At 38.9% G+C, this 26,134-nt stretch overlaps 3 pseudogenes; 1 reads left to right on the plus strand and 2 right to left on the minus strand.

Annotated features, from left to right (window-relative positions):
• The first annotated feature begins 3,254 nt into the window (after window positions 1-3,254).
• LOC146636763 (uncharacterized) lies at window positions 3,255-4,493 on the plus strand (annotated as a pseudogene).
• An 8,719-nt stretch (window positions 4,494-13,212) lies between these two features.
• LOC146636764 (uncharacterized) lies at window positions 13,213-14,448 on the minus strand (annotated as a pseudogene).
• A 9,950-nt stretch (window positions 14,449-24,398) lies between these two features.
• On the minus strand, window positions 24,399-25,615 carry LOC146636765 (uncharacterized; annotated as a pseudogene).
• Window positions 25,616-26,134: the final 519 nt, after the last annotated feature.

Here is a 26,134-nt window from a genome sequence, read left to right on the forward strand (position 1 = left end):
GGAGGGAGGGAGCAGTGATGATATGGAGGAAGGTGATTGGTTAAGCAGCAGGAAGGAGCTCATGCTGGAGTCTGAGTTTTTACTGTTGGCCTTTTTCTGCTTTTTGTTTATTGTTGTCTGACGCGGGCCCGCCTACGCTTGAGTGATGCAGATGTGATATCACACTCACACAGCGACAGCAGCACACACACACACAGGGGTCAGACAGGAGCAGCATCAGTCTCTGCTCTGTTTTGTTAATAACGTAGAAAAATAATTTTGTACAGTCAAGCTACATCGACGGACGCTTTACCTCACGTACCCTAAAATGAAAAAGTAGTGACAGTAAGATGAAGGCTGCACATGACACCATGACTGAGTTCACAGCTGTTGCTTTGATTCTAACGTTTAAGACTTTTGGCATCGACTCCGTTTTAATAAATGAGTGCTGGGAGGCGTCGTTTGACTTCAGGAGCTCCTGCGATGCTCTTACTCTGCGGGAGAAAACCAAAAACCAAAAGTAGCAAACATGGAGCGATATGACTCGTTTAGATTTTGGGAAACGTGCATCGACAGGTACAGTGTCCTTTTCCCCGCGTCTTTAAAGCTGCCAACTCTGCCTCAGCTTTCATACGAACAGATGAAGTTGAAGATCTTGAAGAAGTTTTGTGGCTTTCAACATTTGAAACTGCAAGAAACTCCATTCCGGGTTTCTCTGAGGCGTGGGCTTTCATCATCAGAGTTCATCCTTTAACCTATAACAATTAAAATATTCTCAAGTATGATCAACGGTTAATTACAGCACCGGCCGGAGTACCGGGAGCAGTTTGGAAGAACAAAAAGACGCGGAGACTGTTCTAAATTGTCATCCCAAACTAACTCAAAGTTTATTCTTTGTGCAGCAGTTTTTATAGGCAGACAACAAGTTTCAGTTCAGACCCTGCCCACTGGGTGGGGTGGTGTCCTTCGACAGTTGGAATCCTTTGTTCAGCAAGGGCAATAAAGATGCACTCACAAGGCCTATAAATCTTATACAGAGGTCTCCTACATCCGTGAGTTCTGACACAACCCAGATGGTCTTCACATAAACATCTTCTGCAAGGGAGTGATAAGTAAAAGAGTGATTTGTTGGTGTTTTCCCTCCAACCTTAGTATCTACTTTCACACCATAAAATCTTCAGTTGACACAGCAAGAGGAGATGAGGTTAAAACAAAGGGCATTGCAGAAACAGGGTCCTTTGTATAATATCATCAAAAACAATACTCAGTAAATGCTACCATGGTATCAAAATATCACAACAGAAACACTATCACTTGGCTTGATATCATCCTCCACTTCTGTCTCAGTATTTGATGCAACATTGTTTTCCAATAAATTGATTTGCTTTGGACAAACAGCAGGATTTTGTTCTCTTTGATTTATCCAGTTCTGAATTTCATTTAAAAACACATTTGTGTATTTCATGATACTTGAAAAGCATTCCTCTTGTTTTATTACTTCCTCTGGCACCAAAGACAACACCTCAACATGTGAACTTGAAGCCTTTTCGCACAGTGCCTTTAAATCCACCAAATACTGCTTAATTTGAGAAAGATTTTCATTGTGTTGCATGAGCGCTTTCATTTTTTGTATTAGTCCTTTCATTTTATTAACATATATTTTGCATTCATTTTGTGATTTTTCGATTTTATTCAACAATGCCTTTCCAGTCATTTTTCTTTCTCTCTTTCCCCCCAAATCATTAGAGGAACAATCATCATCACCTGTTTGACTCATGATTTTCCCGTTTGTTTGTTCGATTTTTTATTTATTTATTTATTTATTTTAATCTTCAGTGATCATCCATTAAAACATATATCCACTGGAAGCCACAATAGACTTTGACCATAAAATCCTTTCAACGTAACGGCACTTTAATTGTCCATTTGAACATCATCCAAGCAGCATAATTAATAAGACGCAGCGCAGTCATCAATCCAAGAGCGCAGCCAAAAACATTGCACATTTAACCAACATTCATTCCATTCAGTGTCTCCTCTTAAAACATCTCAGCGCTAATGCAATGTCGCTTCCTTTTCCACAACCAGACATGCACAGGTATTCTTACCTGCGCTCCTCAGAATTGCGTCAGGTGTGTCGGTGCTGCTGGGCTCACTCATTCAGATGCGCTGCACTTACTTGGCGTCTTTCAGGTTCCTTGATCTGATTTCTTTGATCCTGCTTGTGGCTGGCTTCTCCAGAATGCCGTTTTTTGTTGACTAAAGATGTAGCGACTTCCACAGTCGCTAGAGGCCGGGGATGGAGCCTGCCTATTTGCCTGACGCGCTGTCAACTTTACGCAATAATGCGAGAGGTGGAACTGTTTGCTTGTTTATTAAAGTGCTTTGAGAGTTTACAGAGTAATGTCATCGGCTCCTGATTCAGACTCTTAATGGGGACATTTCATTTTCCAGCAGGAAGCTTTTTGTTATAGCCTTTAGATCAGGGGTCGGCAACCTGCGGCTCCGGAGCCTCATGCGGCTCTTTAGTCCTTATAGTGCGGCTCTGCGTGGTTTGGGAAAATAAATTAGTATTTAGCTGAAGTGTATTTTATTTATGCCAGTTCTTTTTTTTTACTTGTAGTTCTAAATTGGAAGCTTATTGTGATTTTGCAATATACAAATAAAATTATATTTTGTTATTTTTTCATCGCTCAAAATAAGCATCACACTCGCGGAAGCCGGTGTACCCGGCGAAACACCGTGCATTTATCGAGCCTTTCAACCCCAGATAGGCCAATTATGGCTCTTTGGGTCTTAAAGGTTGCTGACCCCTGCTTTAGATGAACAGAGTTTTTTAATTAAATACATACTCTTTAATAAATGTTCTCTTTTATAAAAAGTAGGATAATTAAAAAAACTTTTATTATACCTCTATTAGAAAAAAAACTGTCTTGTTTTCTGTTGTCTGTTATGTAATATTAGGGATGTTTGTGACAATTAATTTCTTCATCGGCTAGACTAACCAATAGTCCACAACTAGGAAACAATGAAATTTTAAGTTAAGTTTGAAAACAGTTTAAAAAAAAACACCCCATTCCAAAACGTCTTGTGACAATCTCATTGGAGTGATGATGTCATAGAACGTCATAAGTCCTTTGATGTTTTTCCTTAAATAGGGGTGAGAAACAGCAAGATTTAGTTCGTTTCAGCAGCATCTGTGTTTGCAGCATACAAAACGTTCACCACAGAAACATTTGGAAAGCTCTTCAAAGTCATCGTATAGAAACTCCAACATGTTTCCAAGAAAAAAACAACCAATTCAAAAAGATTACGCCGCCTCTCCTTCCTGGAGTGGCCAGCCAATTTCCCCAAATGGCGTCTCATCCTTCCAAAGGGCATTAGAGGAGAGTAGGAAGGAAAACTACCTTCTCCAGAAAAAAATGCAACAAATTGAAGAAGAAAAACATCAACTGGAGGACAAGTGTAGACGAATGGAAGCCCAAAATAAAGAGCTGGAAGAAAGACAACAGCGCCAGCCAGACATAAACATTATTAATGAGGGCTGGGGAATCAAGTTTGCTCAGGCCCGAGAGCAGATTGTGCACCTCAATAAAGAAAACAGGCAAAAGCGCGCAGAACTAAAAGAAATGACCAACCAGCTCCAAGACAAGAAAACGATGACTGATAAGATACAACGGGATCTCCAACACATGGACCGAAAAAATCGGCTCCTCCAAAGACAGCTCCATGAAGCTGTGGAAGAAAAGAATAAATTCCTCCAACAGAAGGAAGAGCAGGACAAAAAGCAACAAGACATGCAGCACAAACTGAAGAGCATGCAGGAAAAATACCGCATGCTGAAAGAAAGCCTGGATGAAACACTGCGCCAAAATAAAGACCTTCTTCAACAGAAAGAGCAACAGCAAAAAAGACTGAAAGAAGGAAAACGCATCGTCCAGGACTTTGAGTCTAAAAATCTAAAACTGCAAGAGTTTTGTAATCAGCTGAAGGACAAAGCAACTAAAGTGGAAGAAGAAAGGGACAAACTGGAGAAACGGTGCTCACAGATGCAGAAAAGGATCGATCAGATAGCGAGAAACAACTCCGAGCTCGTTAAGGGGCGTTTGGTGGAATTCAATAACTTGAAGAGTGAACACACTCAAATGCAGTCACAAAAACAACAAAAAGACAAAATACATGAAGACAAAAATCAAGAAATCAAGAAAAGAAAGAAGCAGTTAAAAGACAAGCACAAAGAGGTCCAACAGAGAAATGCAGACATGCACAAGGACAAGCTGATACAGGAGGAAACATCCAAACAACTCAAAGACAAGCTTGAAGAACAACAAGCAGCATTGGAAGAGGTGGAACAAAGATGTGAGAAACTTGAAGAAAAACCACTTGCAGAAACCATCGACGAGCTGAGAAATCTCATCGTGGAGAAAAAAGCGCTCGTGGAAAAGTGCATGAAAAAAAAGAAAAAAATGGTTCCACTTGTTCCAGAGGAGAGACGCTACTGCTTCCTCACCTGATGTAGCCTCGTCTTGCTCCACCTCTGTTAACCCCCCCCCCCCCCCCCCCCCCCCCAGCCAGTCCCGGCAGTTGACTGTCCCCTCCTGAGCCTGGTTCTGCCGGAGGTTTCTGCCCGTTTAAAGGCAGTTTTTCCTCCCCACTGTCGCCAAGTGCTTGCTCAGAGGGGATTGTTGGGGTTTTCTCTCCTCTGCCTTTTTTCTTCTTTTACTTGTTTAACTTCTTTCATTATTACTTCATTTTACCTTGTTTCTTCATTTACTTGTTTAACTTCTTTCATTATTACTTCATTTTACCTTGTTTCTTCATTTACTTGTTTAACTTCTTTCATTATTACTTCATTTTACCTTGTTTCTTCATTTACTTGTTCAACTTCTTTCATTATTACTTCATTTTACCTTGTTTCTTCATTTACTTGTTTAACTTCTTTCATTATTACTTCATTTTACCTTGTTTCTTCATTTACTTGTTTAACTTCTTTCATTATTACTTCATTTTACCTTGTTTCTTCATTTACTTGTTTAACTTCTTTCATTATTACTTCATTTTACCTTGTTTCTTCATTTACTTGTTTAACTTCTTTCATTATTACTTCATTTTACCTTGTTTCTTCATTTACTTGTTTAACTTCTTTCATTATTACTTCATTTTACCTTGTTTCTTCATTTACTTGTTTAACTTCTTTCATTATTACTTCATTTTACCTTGTTTCTTCATTTACTTGTTCAACTTCTTTCATTATTACTTCATTTTACCTTGTTTCTTCATTTACTTGTTCAACTTCTTTCATTATTACTTCATTTTACCTTGTTTCTTCATTTACTTGTTTAACTTCTTTCATTATTACTTCATTTTACCTTGTTTCTTCATTTACTTGTTTAACTTCTTTCATTATTACTTCATTTTACCTTGTTTCTTCATTTACTTGTTTAACTTCTTTCATTATTACTTCATTTTACCTTGTTTCTTCTTTTACTTGTTTAACTTTTTCATTATTACTTCATTTTACCTTGTTTCTTCCTTTACTTGCTTGTTATTCTTATCTAAATAATAAACCAATTAAATTTATCCTTTGAGTATTTTTCATCTCATCTTTACAGAATCTTTCCAAAACATTTTCAAACATTCAGATCTGTCTTTTATTTTCTTCTTGAAACCTCATAAATGGTGAACTAAAAACCCGGATTACGGTTTGAAACATAGTTTCAGCTGAAACTGGCATAACATGCTGTGTGTGTGTGTGTGTGTGTGTGTGTGTGTTTGTGTGTGTGTGTGTGTGTGTGTGTGTGTGTGTGTGTGTGTGTGTGTGTGTGTGTGTGTGGAGAGAGAGAGCTCACAAAATTAGGTGGTGTTCTTCATTGTAATAGGAAAGGTAACATGGGTCCCCACCGTTTCTCAAAGACTTGTTTCTGTAGTCTGAGTATGTAATTTGTTCCATCAGACAGACACTCACTGGATCCATAGATTATATCTGGTTTTAACCATCTGATAGTTATGCATTTTAGGGCTGCAGTGAGTCATATATTTAGCAGGTAACTTTTGGCTTTGCAGTCAATATGTTCTGCAATCCTTCCCAACACTGCTACTGTAGGACTTAGTGGAATATTTACCTTGGAAAATGTCTTTGAGAGCATCAAATATCTGCCTCCAGAATACACAGAGTTTAGGGCAGAGCCAGAATATATGAGTGTGGTTGGCAGAGTGTGTCCCACAGTTCCTCCAGCATGAACTCAGATGTGTTGGACCCATCTTAGCAGTTATTTCTGGTGTTCTGTAGAATCTGGCACATTAATGCCCCCTTTATTTTGGGCACTGCAGGGTTTTGAGTCTAATTCTAGGCCGCTGTTTAGCCTACATGAAGTTAGAAATTCTTCAATACAGCTTGGACTCTCCACCATTTGACCCTTAGAACTGAAGAAGCTTCTCGGATGAGAGGTGAAACGTCTTCAAGTAACTCAAAGAAGTCCAGACGCTTTTCTTTCCAAGCTCCTTAGACTACGATGACCTGGATGACTGAGAACCTTCACAGACTTCTCCACACTTTAAATGCGCTCTAATGATGGGAACGTGTGGTAACATTTAGTCTTAACTGAAATAACATATTGCATCTATAAATGCGATTAAAATGTTTACCAAAGACTAACGTTTTTCATTCAGAACAAACAGCATATTTCAGGTTAGGGCTGCACAACTAGTTTGTCCAATATTAAAATGACAGTTGTTTGTTACAATTATTCACAGATTGTTGTGGCAAAATGTGTTTTGATTGCACTGTCATGTCAGAATACTGCTTTCACCTTTACTTTGTGCTACACTCATGTTAATTAATCTTCATAAATTAATGTTTGCAAACACAAAGTATAAAGTTTTCCACTCTGCTATTTGTACCTGCACAATAGATGTGAATAAAACTCAAACCTATACGAGCTCCTTCTCCGTTTCCCTGCAACATTTTGTATAGATCTAACTTTTTGCCACATAAAGAACCTTCTGATGTGTTTACAGTAAATGTATTTGATAGTAGCTTATTTTGTAACTTTTAGTGGGCCTATGCAATGTTCCCTCTAAGCTGCGCACGTGCGCAATTGCGCACTGCTGGCACAGTCTCTGCGCACAGAAATTCTGCTTTGTGCACAAAAAAAGATCTAACCTGAATTGAAATTAAAATTAATACTTTAACAATTCTGTTTTGCAGTGTTGGTCAGTAAGTGACTGGTTGCTCCCATATGGGAACGATGCCACCTTATCCCATAGTCCAGCCAATAATGCGTATATGCGCAGCTAATCAACGTGGTTGACAGGCTATGACAGCGTCCTTATGTGACGCTTTTTTGTTTTTACATTTTCATGGTAAATGGGCTAAAGCAGTTAATTAAAAGTAGTCTAACATAAATGTAAATGCTGTAATTTGATTCTTTTAATAAACCATGAAACTTGGATGGATTCGATGCCGGCGTGACCACAGTGCACACGTCTGATGTCGCTCAGTGGTCCAAGGGATCGCTCAGGGAGTTTGTGTGTTCGCTCAGACACATGAAAAATTAGAGGGAACACTGGAGTTGACCATGAATTCCTCTATGTGAAGCCATCTATCTGATAGCTGAAGCTTGGCTCAAATTGGGTCATGCAACAGGGCACTTATCCTAAGCACACCAGCAAGTCTACAAAAGTATGGAAAAAGAAAATCAATCAAGGTTTTTCCATTGCCCAGGGAAAGTCCAGATTTTGACCTGATTTAGATGCTGTGGTGGGACTTCAAGAAAAGTGTATATAAATGAATGTCCCAAAAACCCAGCAAATTGGGGCATTGTTGTAAAAATTATGCCAAATTATGGCAAATATTCTGTTGAGCTTAAATACAGAGTTTCCTGTGTCATGAAAGTTGCTCACTTTTTACCTGGTTCAAATTCAAAGTACACATCAAGTCAAGTTGGCTCAAAATGCTCTTGCTCCGCTTCTGTCAAGAGTGCATCAGTAGTCAGTTCTGTGTACTTGGTTTAGCCAAGTATTCTAAAATGCATTTTGTCTGAAACGAAATAGGACATTACTTATTTGCAAAAGCCCTCCAATGTTTTTGGACGTCTCCATTCCCGCTGGTTTAACAGAGAGCTCTCCCTATCAGTTGTCAGCTGACCAAGAGGCTGAGGCTCACCGGAGAGAACACCTGACTCGCACATCACTTTCAAAATCCCTGCTGACTTTTGCCACTTAGTGAAGCACAAATCTTCAAAAATGACACTTCTGTGAAAACAGAAAGGATTAGTGGATATGGATTAAAGGATACGTATATACACTCACACACATACCTCAGGGGCTACACAATAATGAGGCACATTTCCAGCAACAGCATTACGTTTTAAAATAGTAAATATACAGAGTGTAACTTTCTAAAGGTTTATATCCATTGAAATGTCATCTGTAATTAAGAGTATCCATAAACAGTAACAATTTCCAGAACACTTTCTAAAAAAATACATCTATTATTTTTATCTGTAGTAATGCCATTTTATTGCAAATACCTATTAAAACAAAACCGATATTAGAGTTGATGCAATCAAAAGTGACCTATTTCTTTTTATTCTTCTGTGTTGTTTTTCAGAAAAATAACTTTATTTACTATAACTACGTTGGACCGGAAACAAATATGACAGTAAATTAAACAGAAAGAACATGTGCTGTAAGGTCGCTGTAGCAGAAGTCATCTCCACTGAAGCCCCCTCACAGCAGAGGGCCAGTCATGCTGTTTATTAGAATTTGCTAGTTTTCAGTGAGAAAAAACATTTTCATCAAGTTTTAAATCCTTTCGTTGCTCTTTTCTCTGCGATTGTCATAAAATCGTCATCCTCTTTTCAAGCCTTAGCTCGCTTTTATTTTGAAATATGAGTCTTGTGATCAGAGATGAATCTGTGCTGCATGATGTGCGTAACATCAGAGCGATAAAAGCCAGCTTTGCCTTTCAGTGATTCGCAGTAAGGACATAAATGACCTAAACTGAGACTGAAAAAAGTGCAGTCAGTTAAATGTTAGCTCACCTAACATGTAGCAGTGTTTACATGTAGCCATGTTTGACAGACTCCAGGGCTTTGATACCATAAGATGCCTCATATCCTCACAGACTCATGAGATCACACAGGTGGTCTGACCTGCTCGTGTCACACTGTGCTGTCTGTCTGTCCGTTGTTTTTCTCCTGCAGTGATGTTATGTAGCAGAAAAACAGTTGGATGCTGGAAAAGTGCAGAGCGATGGGTGACGTGTGGAGAACATCACAGTCTGTGTGTGTTCAACAGCTGTTAGAGCCACACTTTGTCCTTTCTGTGGTATAACTGCTGGATTTATTTTATTCCAACACTTAGAAACTGTCAGCAAAGCAAAACTTCATGATTGGATGATCCTGTGTCACGTCCACAGTGTCAAACGTGCACAGAGACAGTGACACCCACAGAGAAACCCTCAGCTTGGTGTCCATTGCAAATCTGCACCTGTTGTCTTGTTTCTACTTTCTTTGTTGAACTCAGAAACTCGAGACTTGAGATGAAGAAAAATGTTAAATAATGGAATAAAAAAAAGATGATTATTAAAAAAAGTAAAGTAAAATTATATAAATAAATGAGGTGATGATATTTCTGTTTACTTTAGAAGTTATTATACACTGTATGCTGTGATTCTGATCTGGGAAACATTAAAGACATTCATAGCCAGACTGCTGACTTTGTGTTTTTATTCAGTCGCCTAACAGAAGTGCAGTAAGAAACGATTTAGCCCATCCTGATTTCTTAGCTATTTGCATATTTGACACACTTACGTGTTTCAGATCGTGAAGCAAATTTTTATGATAGATAAAGATGACCAGAGTCAGTGTAAAATAAAGCTTTTACATGTATTGCTGGGAGGTCGGCAGCTCCCTCCACTGCTTGGCCCTCTGTGAAAAACAACTGGGATCCAGCTTCCCTGTGATGCTGAATTATATAAGCGGAAGAAAATAAATAGATAGAAGGATGGATGATTGTATTTTGTGTACAATCGTTGAAGTGTAAAAAGGGTTGGCCCTCCGTGGTGCCCTAAGCAAAGTTTGATTTTTGGGGCCCTTTAATAGTGCCAATAATACTGATTAATGATCACCTACTATAAATGTATTTCATTTTCTAATGTTGATGTTGTTGTGAAAAATGTCATAAAAACAGATAACAAATTTGCAACTTTCATGAAAAATGTTTTCATTAATATTTTAAAAAACCAGCAAAACACCTCCCCCTGCTGGCCACACAGAGAAACAATAGATAAAACCTGAGAGCTGCACAGTTGCAGCAGTGTGGTTTACGTCATTGTGTTGTCAGCCTGTTTTACACATCGGTGGTTTCTTATTGACGTGTAAAAAGATCTGAAATCGTAGTAAATTCAGCTGCTATTGTGGGCTGGGGATGATTTACACTTAACATTTTAATAACTGGGTACTGAATGTCATAGGCCCAATGTTCCCTCTAATTTTTCACGTGTCTGAGCGAACACACAAACTCCCTGAGCGATCCCTTGGACCACTGAGCGACATCAGACGTGTGCACTGTGGTCACGCCGGCATCGAATCCATCCAAGTTTCATGGTTTATTAAAAGAATCAAATTACAGCATTTATGTTAGACTACTTTTAATTAACTGCTTTAGCCCATTTACCATGAAAATGTAAAAACAAAAAAGCGTCACATAAGGACGCTGTCATAGCCTGTCAACCACGTTGATTAGCTGTGCATATACGCATTATTGGCTGGACTATGGGATAAGGTGGCATCGTTCCCATATGGGAGCAACCAGTCACTTACTGACCAACACTGCAAAACAGAATTGTTAAAGTATTAATTTTAATTTCAATTCAGGTTAGATCTTTTTTTGTGCACAAAGCAGAATTTCTGTGCGCAGAGACTGTGCCAGCAGTGCGCAATTGCGCACGTGCGCAGCTTAGAGGGAACATTGCATAGGCCCACTAAAAGTTACAAAATAAGCTACTATCAAATACATTTACTGTAAACACATCAGAAGGTTCTTTATGTGGCAAAAAGTTAGATCTATACAAAATGTTGCAGGGAAACGGAGAAGGAGCTCGTATAGGTTTGAGTTTTATTCACATCTGTTGTGCAGGTACAAATAGCAGAGTGGAAAACTTTATACTTTGTGTTTGCAAACATTAATTTATGAAGATTAATTAACATGAGTGTAGCACAAAGTAAAGGTGAAAGCAGTATTCTGACATGACAGTGCAATCAAAACACATTTTGCCACAACAATCTGTGAATAATTGTAACAAACAACTGTCATTTTAATATTGGACAAACTAGTTGTGCAGCCCTAACCTGAAATCTGCTGTTTGTTCTGAATGAAAAACGTTAGTCTTTGGTAAACATTTTAATCCCATTTATAGATGCAATATGTTATTTCAGTTAAGACTGAATGTTACCACACGTTCCCATCATTAGAGCGCATTTAAAGTGTGGAGAAGTCTGTGAAGGTTCTCAGTCATCCAGGTCATCGTAGTCTAAGGAGCTTGGAAAGAAAAGCGTCTGGACTTCTTTGAGTTACTTGAAGACGTTTCACCTCTCATCCGAGAAGCTTCTTCAGTTCTAAGGGTCAAATGGTGGAGAGTCCAAGCTGTATTGAAGAATTTCTAACTTCATGTAGGCTAAACAGCGGCCTAGAATTAGACTCAAAACCCTGCAGTGCCCAAAATAAAGGGGGCATTAATGTGCCAGATTCTACAGAACACCAGAAATAACTGCTAAGATGGGTCCAACACATCTGAGTTCATGCTGGAGGAACTGTGGGACACACTCTGCCAACCACACTCATATATTCTGGCTCTGCCCTAAACTCTGTGTATTCTGGAGGCAGATATTTGATGCTCTCAAAGACATTTTCCAAGGTAAATATTCCACTAAGTCCTACAGTAGCAGTGTTGGGAAGGATTGCAGAACATATTGACTGCAAAGCCAAAAGTTACCTGCTAAATATATGACTCACTGCAGCCCTAAAATGCATAACTATCAGATGGTTAAAACCAGATATAATCTATGGATCCAGTGAGTGTCTGTCTGATGGAACAAATTACATACTCAGACTACAGAAACAAGTCTTTGAGAAACGGTGGGGACCCATGTTACCTTTCCTATTACAATGAAGAACACCACCTAATTTTGTGAGCTCTCTCTCTCCACACACACACACACACACACACACACACACACACACACACACACACACACACACACACACAAACACACACACACACACACACACACACACACACACACACACACACACACACAGCATGTTATGCCAGTTTCAGCTGAAACTATGTTTCAAACCATATTCCGGGTTTTTAGTTCACCATTTATGAGGTTTCAAGAAGAAAATAAAAGACAGATCTGAATGTTTGAAAATGTTTTGGAAAGATTCTGTAAAGATGAGATGAAAAATACTCAAAGGATAAATTTAATTGGTTTATTATTTAGATAAGAATAACAAGCAAGTAAAGGAAGAAACAAGGTAAAATGAAGTAATAATGAAAAAGTTTAACAAGTAAATGAAGAAACAAGGTAAAATGAAGTAATAATGAAAAAGTTTAACAAGTAAATGAAGAAACAAGGTAAAATGAAGTAATAATGAAAAAGTTAAACAAGTAAATGAAGAAACAAGGTAAAATGAAGTAATAATGAAAGAAGTTAAACAAGTAAATGAAGAAACAAGGTAAAATGAAGTAATAATGAAAGAAGTTAAACAAGTAAATGAAGAAACAAGGTAAAATGAAGTAATAATGAAAGAAGTTGAACAAGTAAATGAAGAAACAAGGTAAAATGAAGTAATAATGAAAGAAGTTAAACAAGTAAAAGAAGAAACAAGGTAAAATGAAGTAATAATGAAAGAAGTTAAACAAGTAAAAGAAGAAACAAGGTAAAATGAAGTAATAATGAAAGGAGTTAAACAAGTAAATGAAGAAACAAGGCAAAATGAAGTAACAATGAAAGAAGTTAAACAAGTAAATGAAGAAAAAAGGCAGAGCAGAGAAAACCCCAACAATCCCCTCTGAGCAAGCACTTGGCGACAGTGGGGAGGAAAAACTGCCTTTAAACGGGCAGAAACCTCCGGCAGAACCAGGCTCAGGAGGGGACAGTCAACTGCCGGGACTGGCTGGGGGGGGGGGGGGGGTTAACAGAGGTGGAGCAAGACGAGGCTACATCAGGTGAGGAAGCAGTAGCGTCTCTCCTCTGGAACAAGTGGAACCATTTTTTCTTTTTTTTCATGCACTTTTCCACGAGCGCTTTTTTCTGCAGGATGAGATTTCTCAGCTCATCGATGGTTTCTGCGTTTTTTTTCTTCAAGTTTCTCACATCTTTGTTCCACCTCTTCCAATGTTGCTTCTAGTTCTTCAAGCTTGTCTTTGAGTTGTTTGGATGTTTCCTCCTGTATCAGCTTGTCCTTGTGCATGTCTGCATTTCTCTGTTGGACCTCTTTGTGCTTGTCTTTTAACTGCTTCTTTCTTTTCTTGATTTCTTGATTTTTGTCTTCATGTATTTTGTCTTTTTGTTGTTTTTGTGACTGCATTTGAGTGTGTTCACTCTTCAAGTTATTGAATTCCACCAAACGCCCCTTAACGAGCTCGGAGTTGTTTCTCGCTATCTGATCGATCCTTTTCTGCATCTGTGAGCACCGTTTCTCCAGTTTGTCCCTTTCTTCTTCCACTTTAGTTGCTTTGTCCACCAGCTGATTACAAAACTCTTGCAGTTTTAGATTTTTAGACTCAAAGTCCTGGACGATGCGTTTTCCTTCTTTCAGTCTTTTTTGTTGTTGCTCTTTCTGTTGAAGAAGGTCTTTATTTTGGCGCAGTGTTTCATCCAGGCTTTCTTTCAGCATGCGGTATTTTTCCTGCATGCTCTTCAGTTTGTGCTGCATGTCTTGTTGCTTTTTGTCCTGCTCTTCCTTCTGTTGGAGGAATTTATTCTTTTCTTCCACAGCTTCATGGAGCTGTCTTTGGAGGAGCCGATTTTTTCGGTCCATGTATTGGAGATCCCGCTGTATCTTATCAGTCATCGTTTTCTTGTCTTGGAGCTGGTTGGTCATTTCTTTTAGTTCTGCACTCTTTTGCCTGTTTTCTTTAATGAGGTGCACAATCTGCTCTCGGGCCTGAGCAAACTTGATTCCCCAGCCCTCATTAATAATGTTTATGTCCGGCTGGCGCTGTTGTCTTTCTTCCAGCTCTTTATTTTGGGCTTCCATTCGTCTACACTTGTCCTCCAGTTGATGTTTTTCTTCTTCAATTTGTTGCATTTTTTTCTGGAGAAGGTAGTTTTCCTTCCTACTCTCCTCTAATGCCCTTTGGAAGGATGAGATGCCATTTGGGGAAATTGGCTGGCCACGCCAGGAAGGAGAGGCGGCGTAATCTTTTTGAATTGGTTGTTTTTTTCTTGGAAACATGTTGGAGTTTCTATACGATGACTTTGAAGAGCTTTCCAAATGTTTCTGTGGTGAACGTTTTGTATGCTGCAAACACAGATGCTGCTGAAACGAACTAAATCTTGCTGTTTCTCACCCCTATTTAAGGAAAAACATCAAAGGACTTATGACGTTCTATGACATCATCACTCCAATGAGATTGTCACAAGACGTTTTGGAATGGGGTGTTTTTTTTTAAACTGTTTTCAAACTTAACTTAAAATTTCATTGTTTCCTAGTTGTGGACTATTGGTTAGTCCAGCCGATGAAGAAATTAATTGTCACAAACATCCCTAATATTACATAACAGACGACAGAAAACAAGACAGTTTTTTTTCTAATAGAGGTATAATAAAAGTTTTTTTAATTATCCCACTTTTTATAAAAGAGAACATTTATTAAAGAGTATGTATTTAATTAAAAAACTCTGTTCATCTAAAGCAGGGGTCAACAACCTTTAAGACCCAAAGAGCCATAATTGGCCTATCTGGGGTTGAAAGGCTCGATAAATGCACGGCGTTTCGCCGGGTACACCGGCTTCCACGAGTGTGATGCTTATTTTGAGCGATGAAAAAATAACAAAATATAATTTTATTTGTATAATGCAAAATCACAATAATCTTCCAATTTAGAACTACAAGTAAAAAAAAAATCGAGAAGAAAAACGAAAGAAAAATAAAGTATCGCTATTTACCGTCAACTAACAGAGTTCTGTCATGTTCTCGTGACAAAGTGCCAAACTGGCCTCAGTCGTGTTTTTCTTTCTTTCATCTTCTCTTCTTTTGTTGTTTTGTTTGAAGCATTTGTTTAATTGTTGTTTTTTATTGTGTGGAAAGAATTTTTCTGAAAATATAGATATAGAGAAATGATATTATATATAGTTCTATATAAAATGTGTACAAAGGAGAAAGTATATAAAAGGGTTTTCTCAGTGGGGGATCTATGCATGAATTATTTTTAAAGACGCGGGGAAAAGGACACTGTACCTGTCGATGCACGTTTCCCAAGACTAAACGAGTCATATCGCTCCATGTTTGCTACTTTTGGTTTTTGGTTTTCTCCCGCAGAGTAAGAGCATCGCAGGAGCTCCTGAAGTCAAACGACGCCTCCCAGCACTCATTTATTAAAACGGAGTCGATGCCAAAAGTCTTAAACGTTAGAATCAAAGCAACAGCTGTGAACTCAGTCATGGTGTCATGTGCAGCCTTCATCTTACTGTCACTACTTTTTCATTTTAGGGTACGTGAGGTAAAGCGTCCGTCGATGTAGCTTGACTGTACAAAATTATTTTTCTACGTTATTAACAAAACAGAGCAGAGACTGATGCTGCTCCTGTCTGACCCCCTTGTGTATGGCACGTGTGTGTGTGTGTGTGTGTGTGTGTGTGTGTGTGTGTGTGTGTGTGTGTGTGTGTGTGTGTGTGTGTGTGTGTGTGTGTGTAGGAGCGGCAGTCGCTGTGTGAGTGTGATATCACATCTGCATCACTCAAGCGTAGGCGGGCCCGCGTCAGACAACAATAAACAAAAAGCAGAAAAAGGCCAACAGTAAAAACTCAGACTCCAGCATGAGCTCCTTCCTGCTGCTTAACCAATCACCTTCCTCCATATCATCACTGCTCCCTCCCTCCTCCTCTCTCCATCCTACACCACCTTTGTTATTTAACACCGACCCCCCCAATCTGATAATCAGACAAATTCCCAAACACCTGACTTCACTGTGTCGACACCGTTCCTGACTATTTCTGACCTCAGGTCAGCTCTGCTATTATCCTCACATTAAGGGTTCGTTCACCTGCCTGCAGATGATCTGTGAGCTCGTCGGTTGTAAATTAAACTCTAAGCACACTGAGGGTAACCGGGAGGCGTTCAGGGCCTGCAGTGCAGAGCTGCAACATGACAAAAAGGGATGGGGGCTCAGATCTCCTGAACAGGGTAGAAACAACACGGTGGGTTTGTGCTGTTTGTGATTCCTGCTCCGTCACTCTGGTGGAGACGACTGCAGCTCAGCAGCGCTCCCTGCTGATCCTCTGATGAAGATGTCAACAGTATGTAAACTGAGCTGATGTGCTGCTGTTTGAGCCCACGTGGTAGCGTACGTCCAGTATGGGAGAACTTAGTCACCGGTGCTGTCTTTGCTTGTGCTCTAGCTTTAGCCTGTTTGATTGTTTGTTTTCTATTTTATTACTGCCTAAAAGGGGAGGTGGGGGAAACACATGCCTGACTTCTCCTGTCAGAGGTTTTGTAAGCTCACTGGAAGGGAAACGTGCACAATGTAAATCATAAAACAACTGACTGGGGCTGTGCTGCAGGTGGATCAGTGCTGTGGACAGTAGCTGTGGAAAAGAGACTGGACAAAGACTCTCAGCCTTAAATACAGGACAGAGGATGATCCGATCATCTTTCAGCTAACAGTGTCGAGCAGAAGGACGGCCGGCTGATGCGTCCGTACGAACCCTTTTGTACTCACTCCTGTGCATAAGGAGGCGGCGAGGGGTTGTGTAGTTAACCTCAGCACCACACAGCTACAGCAGAGGAGAGAACACAAACGAGTCCTTTCATTCGGCTCTGTTCTTTCTCCTTGTCTGTTTTATAAGCTAACACTAGAGGGCGCCATTGTGGCACATTCAGCGCTCACTCTGAGGTCACTGGACAGAGAAGAAAATACCAAACTGGGAGACGGATGGAGACGAAACATCTGGAAGATCAGAACTGTACATTTTTAAGTGTAAGAAAAAAAAACAGACAAAACATTTGTAAATATTAAGTTTCTTGTTTATTTATACATCCGGCCCTGTATGCTTCAGGAAAAACTGAACAGGATGGAGGTGGACCCCTGCCTGGTGGCTTGGATCTCCGACTACCTCACCGACAGACCACAGTACGCCAGGCTGAAGGACATCACGTCTGACACAGTGGTCAGCAGCACAGGAGCACCACAGGGAACTGTGCTGTCCCCTCTTCTCTTCACCCTGTACACCTCTGACTTCTCTACAACTCTGAATTATGCCATATTCAGAAGTTTGCAGATGACACAGCCATCATGGGGTGTATCTGGGATGATCAGGAAGAGGAGTACAGAAGTCTGGTGAGGAACTTTGTCGCATGGAGTCACACAAACCACCTGCAACTCAACACCTCAAAGACTAAGGAACTGGTTGTGGACTTCGGGAGGTCCAGAGAAGGTCCGCTGCCGGTTCAGATAGAGGGGGAGGAGGTGGAGGTGGTCAATAAGTACAAGTACCTCGGGCTGTGGGTGGACAATAAACTGGACTGGTCATGCAACACAGAGCACCTGTATAAAAAAGCCCAAAGCCGACTGTACTTCCTCAGGAGGCTGAGGTCTTTTAACATCTGCAGGAAGCTCCTGAGGATGTTTTACCAGTCAGTGGTTGCTGGAGTACTTTTCTATGCTGTGGTGTGCTGGGGGAGCAGCACAGCAAAGAAGGACTCATCCAGGCTGGAGAAACTGATCAGGAAGGCGGGCTCTGTGGTCGGCATGAAGCTGGACACTCTGGTGACAGTGGCAGAGAAAAGGACATTAAAGAAACTGCTGGACATTATGAACAATGCTGGGCATCCTCTGCACACGGCCATTAACAACCAGAAGAGTCTGTTCAGTGACAGGTTGCTTCTCTCAAAGACAAGAACCAACAGACTTAAAAACTCCTTTGTCCCACACGCCATCAAACTGTTTAACTCCTCTCTGGAGGGGAGAGGGAGGGGAAACAGGAGGACAAAGGAGGACAAAGGAGGGGGGAACAACTAAGCTGTAGTGCCTCTTCACCTCACTGTACAATACCTTTGTGCAATACTTTTGTAAATAGTCAATGGTGCAAATAGACCTCAATACTTGAAATGTGCAATTCACTTGTATTTTTATTTTTATTCCTATTTATTCTATTTATCCCCTTCGTATATTTTATTTATATTTGTCTCTGTATTTATGTGTGTGTGTGTGTGTGTGTGTGTGTGTGTGTGTGTGTGTGTGTGTGTACATATATATATATATATATATATATATATATATATATATAACATTCTGTAACTGTAACTTCTGTCGGTGCTGTGCTTTTTTGGAAACCGAATTTCCCAGAGGAACCCACCCGAGGGATTAATAAAGTTCTATCTTATCTTATCTTATTTTATGTTTTGTTTGTTTGTTTTTTGGAGTGAATGAATGATATGCTTATTTTGTGATGACAAAAGACAACAGGTGCAGTTTGTAATGAGAAGAAAAAAATGGCCGTTAGCTTGAGGTTTCAAATGAGTTCATCCTTACCACCGATCAGTTTTGTCTTTGTTTTTTCAACATTTATTTTATTTTTGTCATAACGTTGATCGTTATCATGTGACCATCCTGTAGCAGGAAGGTCGCTGTAGCAGAAGTCATCTCCACTGAAGCCCCCTCACAGCAGAGGGCCAGTCATGCTGTTTATTAGGATTTGCTAGTTTTCAGTGAGAAAAAACATTTTCATCAAGTTTTAAATCCTTTCGTTGCTCTTTTCTCTGCGATTGTCATAAAATCGTCGTCCTCTTTTCAAGCCTTAGCTCGCTTTTATTTTGAAATATGAGTCTTGTGATCAGAGATGAATCTGTGCTGCATGATGTGCGTAACATCAGAGCGATAAAAGCCAGCTTTGCCTTTCAGTGATTCGCAGTAAGGACATAAATGACCTAAACTGAGACTGAAAAAAGTGCAGTCAGTTAAATGTTAGCTCACCTAACATGTAGCAGTGTTTACATGTAGCCATGTTTGACAGACTCCAGGGCTTTGATACCATAAGATGCCTCATATCCTCACAGACTCATGAGATCACACAGGTGGTCTGACCTGCTCGTGTCACACTGTGCTGTCTGTCTGTCCGTTGTTTTTCTCCTGCAGTGATGTTATGTAGCAGAAAAACAGTTGGATGCTGGAAAAGTGCAGAGCGATGGGTGACGTGTGGAGAACATCACAGTCTGTGTGTGTTCAACAGCTGTTAGAGCCACACTTTGTCCTTTCTGTGGTATAACTGCTGGATTTATTTTATTCCAACACTTAGAAACTGTCAGCAAAGCAAAACTTCATGATTGGATGATCCTGTGTCACGTCCACAGTGTCAAACGTGCACAGAGACAGTGACACCCACAGAGAAACCCTCAGCTTGGTGTCCATTGCAAATCTGCACCTGTTGTCTTGTTTCTACTTTCTTTGTTGAACTCAGAAACTCGAGACTTGAGATGAAGAAAAATGTTAAATAATGGAATAAAAAAAAGATGATTATTAAAAAAAGTAAAGTAAAATTATATAAATAAATGAGGTGATGATATTTCTGTTTACTTTAGAAGTTATTATACACTGTATGCTGTGATTCTGATCTGGGAAACATTAAAGACATTCATAGCCAGACTGCTGACTTTGTGTTTTTATTCAGTCGCCTAACAGAAGTGCAGTAAGAAACGATTTAGCCCATCCTGATTTCTTAGCTATTTGCATATTTGACACACCTACGTGTTTCAGATCGTGAAGCAAATTTTTATGATAGATAAAGATGACCAGAGTCAGTGTAAAATAAAGCTTTTACATGTATTGCTGGGAGGTCGGCAGCTCCCTCCACTGCTTGGCCCTCTGTGAAAAACAACTGGGATCCAGCTTCCCTGTGATGCTGAATTATATAAGCGGAAGAAAATAAATAGATAGAAGGATGGATGATTGTATTTTGTGTACAATCGTTGAAGTGTAAAAAGGGTTGGCCCTCCGTGGTGCCCTAAGCAAAGTTTGATTTTTGGGGCCCTTTAATAGTGCCAATAATACTGATTAATGATCACCTACTATAAATGTATTTCATTTTCTAATGTTGATGTTGTTGTGAAAAATGTCATAAAAACAGATAACAAATTTGCAACTTTCATGAAAAATGTTTTCATTAATATTTTAAAAAACCAGCAAAACACCTCCCCCTGCTGGCCACACAGAGAAACAATAGATAAAACCTGAGAGCTGCACAGTTGCAGCAGTGTGGTTTACGTCATTGTGTTGTCAGCCTGTTTTACACATCGGTGGTTTCTTATTGACGTGTAAAAAGATCTGAAATCGTAGTCAATTCAGCTGCTATTGTGGGCTGGGGATGATTTACACTTAACATTTTAATAACTGGGTACTGAATGTCATAGGCCCAATGTTCCCTCTAATTTTTCACGTGTCTGAGCGAACACACAAACTCCCTGAGCGATCCCTTGGACCACTGAGCGACATCAGACGTGTGCACTGTGGTCACGCCGGCATCGAATCCATCCAAGTTTCATGGTTTATTAAAAGAATCAAATTACAGCATTTACATTTATGTTAGACTACTTTTAATTAACTGCTTTAGCCCATTTACCATGAAAATGTAAAAACAAAAAAGCGTCACATAAGGACGCTGTCATAGCCTGTCAACCACGTTGATTAGCTGCGCATATACGCATTATTGGCTGGACTATGGGATAAGGTGGCATCGTTCCCATATGGGAGCAACCAGTCACTTACTGACCAACACTGCAAAACAGAATTGTTAAAGTATTAATTTTAATTTCAATTCAGGTTAGATCTTTTTTTGTGCACAAAGCAGAATTTCTGTGCGCAGAGACTGTGCCAGCAGTGCGCAATTGCGCACGTGCGCAGCTTAGAGGGAACATTGCATAGGCCCACTAAAAGTTACAAAATAAGCTACTATCAAATACATTTACTGTAAACACATCAGAAGGTTCTTTATGTGGCAAAAAGTTAGATCTATACAAAATGTTGCAGGGAAACAGAGAAGGAGCTCGTATAGGTTTGAGTTTTATTCACATCTATTGTGCAGGTACAAATAGCAGAGTGGAAAACTTTATACTTTGTGTTTGCAAACATTAATTTATGAAGATTAATTAACATGAGTGTAGCACAAAGTAAAGGTGAAAGCAGTATTCTGACATGACAGTGCAATCAAAACACATTTTGCCACAACAATCTGTGAATAATTGTAACAAACAACTGTCATTTTAATATTGGACAAACTAGTTGTGCAGCCCTAACCTGAAATCTGCTGTTTGTTCTGAATGAAAAACGTTAGTCTTTGGTAAACATTTTAATCCCATTTATAGATGCAATATGTTATTTCAGTTAAGACTAAATGTTACCACACGTTCCCATCATTAGAGCGCATTTAAAGTGTGGAGAAGTCTGTGAAGGTTCTCAGTCATCCAGGTCATCGTAGTCTAAGGAGCTTGGAAAGAAAAGCGTCTGGACTTCTTTGAGTTACTTGAAGACGTTTCACCTCTCATCCGAGAAGCTTCTTCAGTTCTAAGGGTCAAATGGTGGAGAGTCCAAGCTGTATTGAAGAATTTCTAACTTCATGTAGGCTAAACAGCGGCCTAGAATTAGACTCAAAACCCTGCAGTGCCCAAAATAAAGGGGGCATTAATGTGCCAGATTCTACAGAACACCAGAAATAACTGCTAAGATGGGTCCAACACATCTGAGTTCATGCTGGAGGAACTGTGGGACACACTCTGCCAACCACACTCATATATTCTGACTCTGCCCTAAACTCTGTGTATTCTGGAGGCAGATATTTGATGCTCTCAAAGACATTTTCCAAGGTAAATATTCCACTAAGTCCTACAGCAGCAGTGTTGGGAAGGATTGCAGAACATATTGACTGCAAAGCCAAAAGTTACCTGCTAAATATATGACTCACTGCAGCCCTAAAATGCATAACTATCAGATGGTTAAAACCAGATATAATCTATGGATCCAGTGAGTGTCTGTCTGATGGAACAAATTACATACTCAGGCTACAGAAACAAGTCTTTGAGAAACGGTGGGGACCCATGTTACCTTTCCTATTACAATGAAGAACACCACCTAGTTTTGTGAGCTCTCTCTCTCTCCACACACACACACACACACACACACACACACACACACACACACACACACACACACACACACACACACACACACACACACACACACACACACACACACACAGCATGTTATGGCAGTTTCAGCTGAAACTATGTTTCAAACCATATTCCGGGTTTTTAGTTCACCATTTATGAGGTTTCAAGAAGAAAATAAAAGACAGATCTGAATGTTTGAAAATGTCTTGGAAAGATTCTGTAAAGATGAGATGAAAAATACTCAAAGGATAAATTTAATTGGTTTATTATTTAGATAAGAATAACAAGCAAGTAAAGGAAGAAACAAGGTAAAATGAAGTAATAATGAAAAAGTTAAACAAGTAAATGAAGAAACAAGGTAAAATGAAGTAATAATGAAAGAAGTTAAACAAGTAAATGAAGAAACAAGGTAAAATGAAGTAATAATGAAAGAAGTTAAACAAGTAAATGAAGAAACAAGGTAAAATGAAGTAATAATGAAAGAAGTTAAACAAGTAAATGAAGAAACAAGGTAAAATGAAGTAATAATGAAAGAAGTTAAACAAGTAAATGAAGAAACAAGGTAAAATGAAGTAATAATGAAAGGAGTTAAACAAGTAAATGAAGAAACAAGGTAAAATGAAGTAATAATGAAAGAAGTTAAACAAGTAAATGAAGAAACCAGTTAAAATGAAGTAATAATGAAAGAAGTTAAACAAGTAAATGAAGAAACAAGGTAAAATGAAGTAATAATGAAAGAAGTTAAACAAGTAAATGAAGAAACAAGGTAAAATGAAGTAATAATGAAAGAAGTTAAACAAGTAAATGAAGAAACAAGGTAAAATGAAGTAATAATGAAAGAAGTTAAACAAGTAAATGAAGAAACAAGGTAAAATGAAGTAATAATGAAAGGAGTTAAACAAGTAAATGAAGAAACAAGGTAAAATGAAGTAATAATGAAAGAAGTTAAACAAGTAAATGAAGAAACCAGTTAAAATGAAGTAATAATGAAAGAAGTTAAACAAGTAAATGAAGAAACAAGGTAAAATGAAGTAATAATGAAAGAAGTTAAACAAGTAAATGAAGAAACAAGGTAAAATGAAGTAATAATGAAAGGAGTTAAACAAGTAAATGAAGAAACAAGGTAAAATGAAGTAATAATGAAAGGAGTTAAACAAGTAAATGAAGAAACAAGGTAAAATGAAGTAATAATGAAAGAAGTTAAACAAGTAAATGAAGAAACAAGGTAAAATGAAGTAATAATGAAAGGAGTTAAACAAGTAAATGAAGAAACAAGGTAAAATGAAGTAATAATGAAAGAAGTTAAACAAGTAAATGAAGAAACAAGGCAAAATGAAGTAATAATGAAAGAAGTTAAACAAGTAAATGAAGAAACAAGGCAAAATGAAGTAATAATGAAAGAAGTTAAACAAGTAAATGAAGAAACAAGGTAAAATGAAGTAATAATGAAAGAAGTTAAACAAGTAAATGAAGAAACAAGGTAAAATGAAGTAATAATGAAAAAGTTAAACAAGTAAATGAAGAAACAAGGTAAAATGAAGTAATAATGAAAGGAGTTAAACAAGTAAATGAAGAAACAAGGTAAAATGAAGTAATAATGAAAGAAGTTAAACAAGTAAATGAAGAAACAAGGTAAAATGAAGTAATAATGAAAGGAGTTAAACAAGTAAATGAAGAAACAAGGTAAAATGAAGTAATAATGAAAGAAGTTAAACAAGTAAATGAAGAAACAAGGTAAAATGAAGTAATAATGAAAGAAGTTAAAAAAGTAAATGAAGAAACAAGGTAAAATGAAGTAATAATGAAAGGAGTTAAACAGGTAAATGAAGAAAAAAGGCAGAGCAGAGAAAACCCCAACAATCCCCTCTGAGCAAGCACTTGGCGACAGTGGGGAGGAAAAACTGCCTTTAAACGGGCAGAAACCTCCGGCAGAACCAGGCTCAGGAGGGGACAGTCAACTGCCGGGACTGGCTGGGGGGGGGGGGGGGGGGGGGGGGTTTAACAGAGGTGGAGCAAGACGAGGCTACATCAGGTGAGGAAGCAGTAGCGTCTCTCCTCTGGAACAAGTGGAACCATTTTTTCTTTTTTTTCATGCACTTTTCCACAAGCGCTTTTTTCTGCAGGATGAGATTTCTCAGCTCGTCGATGGTTTCTGCGTTTTTTTTCTTCAAGTTTCTCACATCTTTGTTCCACCTCTTCCAATGCTGCTTGTTGTTCTTCAAGCTTGTCTTTGAGTTGTTTGGATGTTGCCTCCTGTATCAGCTTGTCCTTGTGCATGTCTGCATTTCTCTGTTGGACCTCTTTGTGCTTGTCTTTTAACTGCTTCTTTCTTTTCTTGATTTCTTGATTTTTGTCTTCATGTATTTTGTCTTCTTGTTGTTTTTGTGACTGCATTTGAGTGTGTTCACTCTTCAAGTTATTGAATTCCACCAAACGCCCCTTAACGAGCTCGGAGTTGTTTCTCGCTATCTGATCGATCCTTTTCTGCATCTGTGAGCACCGTTTCTCCAGTTTGTCCCTTTCTTCTTCCACTTTAGTTGCTTTGTCCTCCAGCTGATTACAAAACTCTTGCAGTTTTAGATTTTTAGACTCAAAGTCCTGGACGATGCGTTTTCCTTCTTTCAGTCTTTTTTGTTGTTGCTCTTTCTGTTGAAGGAGGTCTTTATTTTGGCGCAGTGTTTCATCCAGGCTTTCTTTCAGCATGCGGTATTTTTCCTGCATGCTCTTCAGTTTGTGCTGCATGTCTTGTTGCTTTTTGTCCTGCTCTTCCTTCTGTTGGAGGAATTTATTCTTTTCTTCCACAGCTTCATGGAGCTGTCTTTGGAGGAGCCGATTTTTTCGGTCCATGTGTTATCAGTCATCGTTTTCTTGTCTTGGAGCTGGTTGGTCATTTCTTTTAGTTCTGCGCGCTTTTGCCTGTTTTCTTTATTGAGGTGCACAATCTGCTCTCGGGCCTGAGCAAACTTGATTCCCCAGCCCTCATTAATAATGTTTATGTCCGGCTGGCGCTGTTGTCTTTCTTCCAGCTCTTTATTTTGGGCTTCCATTCGTCTACACTTGTCCTCCAGTTGATGTTTTTCTTCTTCAATTTGTTGCATTTTTTTCTGGAGAAGGTAGTTTTCCTTCCTACTCTCCTCTAATGCCCTTTGGAAGGATGAGATGCCATTTGGGGAAATTGGCTGGCCACGCCAGGAAGGAGAGGCGGCGTAATCTTTTTGAATTGGTTGTTTTTTTCTTGGAAACATGTTGGAGTTTCTATACGATGACTTTGAAGAGCTTTCCAAATGTTTCTGTGGTGAACGTTTTGTATGCTGCAAACACAGATGCTGCTGAAACGAACTAAATCTTGCTGTTTCTCACCCCTATTTAAGGAAAAACATCAAAGGACTTATGACGTTCTATGACATCATCACTCCAATGAGATTGTCACAAGACGTTTTGGAATGGGGTGTTTTTTTTTAAACTGTTTTCAAACTTAACTTAAAATTTCAGTGTTTCCTAGTTGTGGACTATTGGTTAGTCCAGCCGATAAAGAAATTAATTGTCACAAACATCCCTAATATTACATAACAGACGACAGAAAACAAGACAGTTTTTTTTCTAATAGAGGTATAATAAAAGTTTTTTTAATTATCCTACTTTTTATAAAAGAGAACATTTATTAAAGAGTATGTATTTAATTAAAAAACTCTGTTCATCTAAAGCAGGGGTCAACAACCTTTAAGACCCAAAGAGCCATAATTGGCCTATCTGGGGTTGAAAGG

Source organism: Diplotaxodon limnothrissa, linkage group LG3 (assembly GCF_057381915.1).
Source record: "Diplotaxodon limnothrissa isolate DT_005_m linkage group LG3, D_limnothrissa_male_GT1.1, whole genome shotgun sequence".
Lineage (NCBI taxonomy): Eukaryota > Metazoa > Chordata > Actinopteri > Cichliformes > Cichlidae > Diplotaxodon > Diplotaxodon limnothrissa.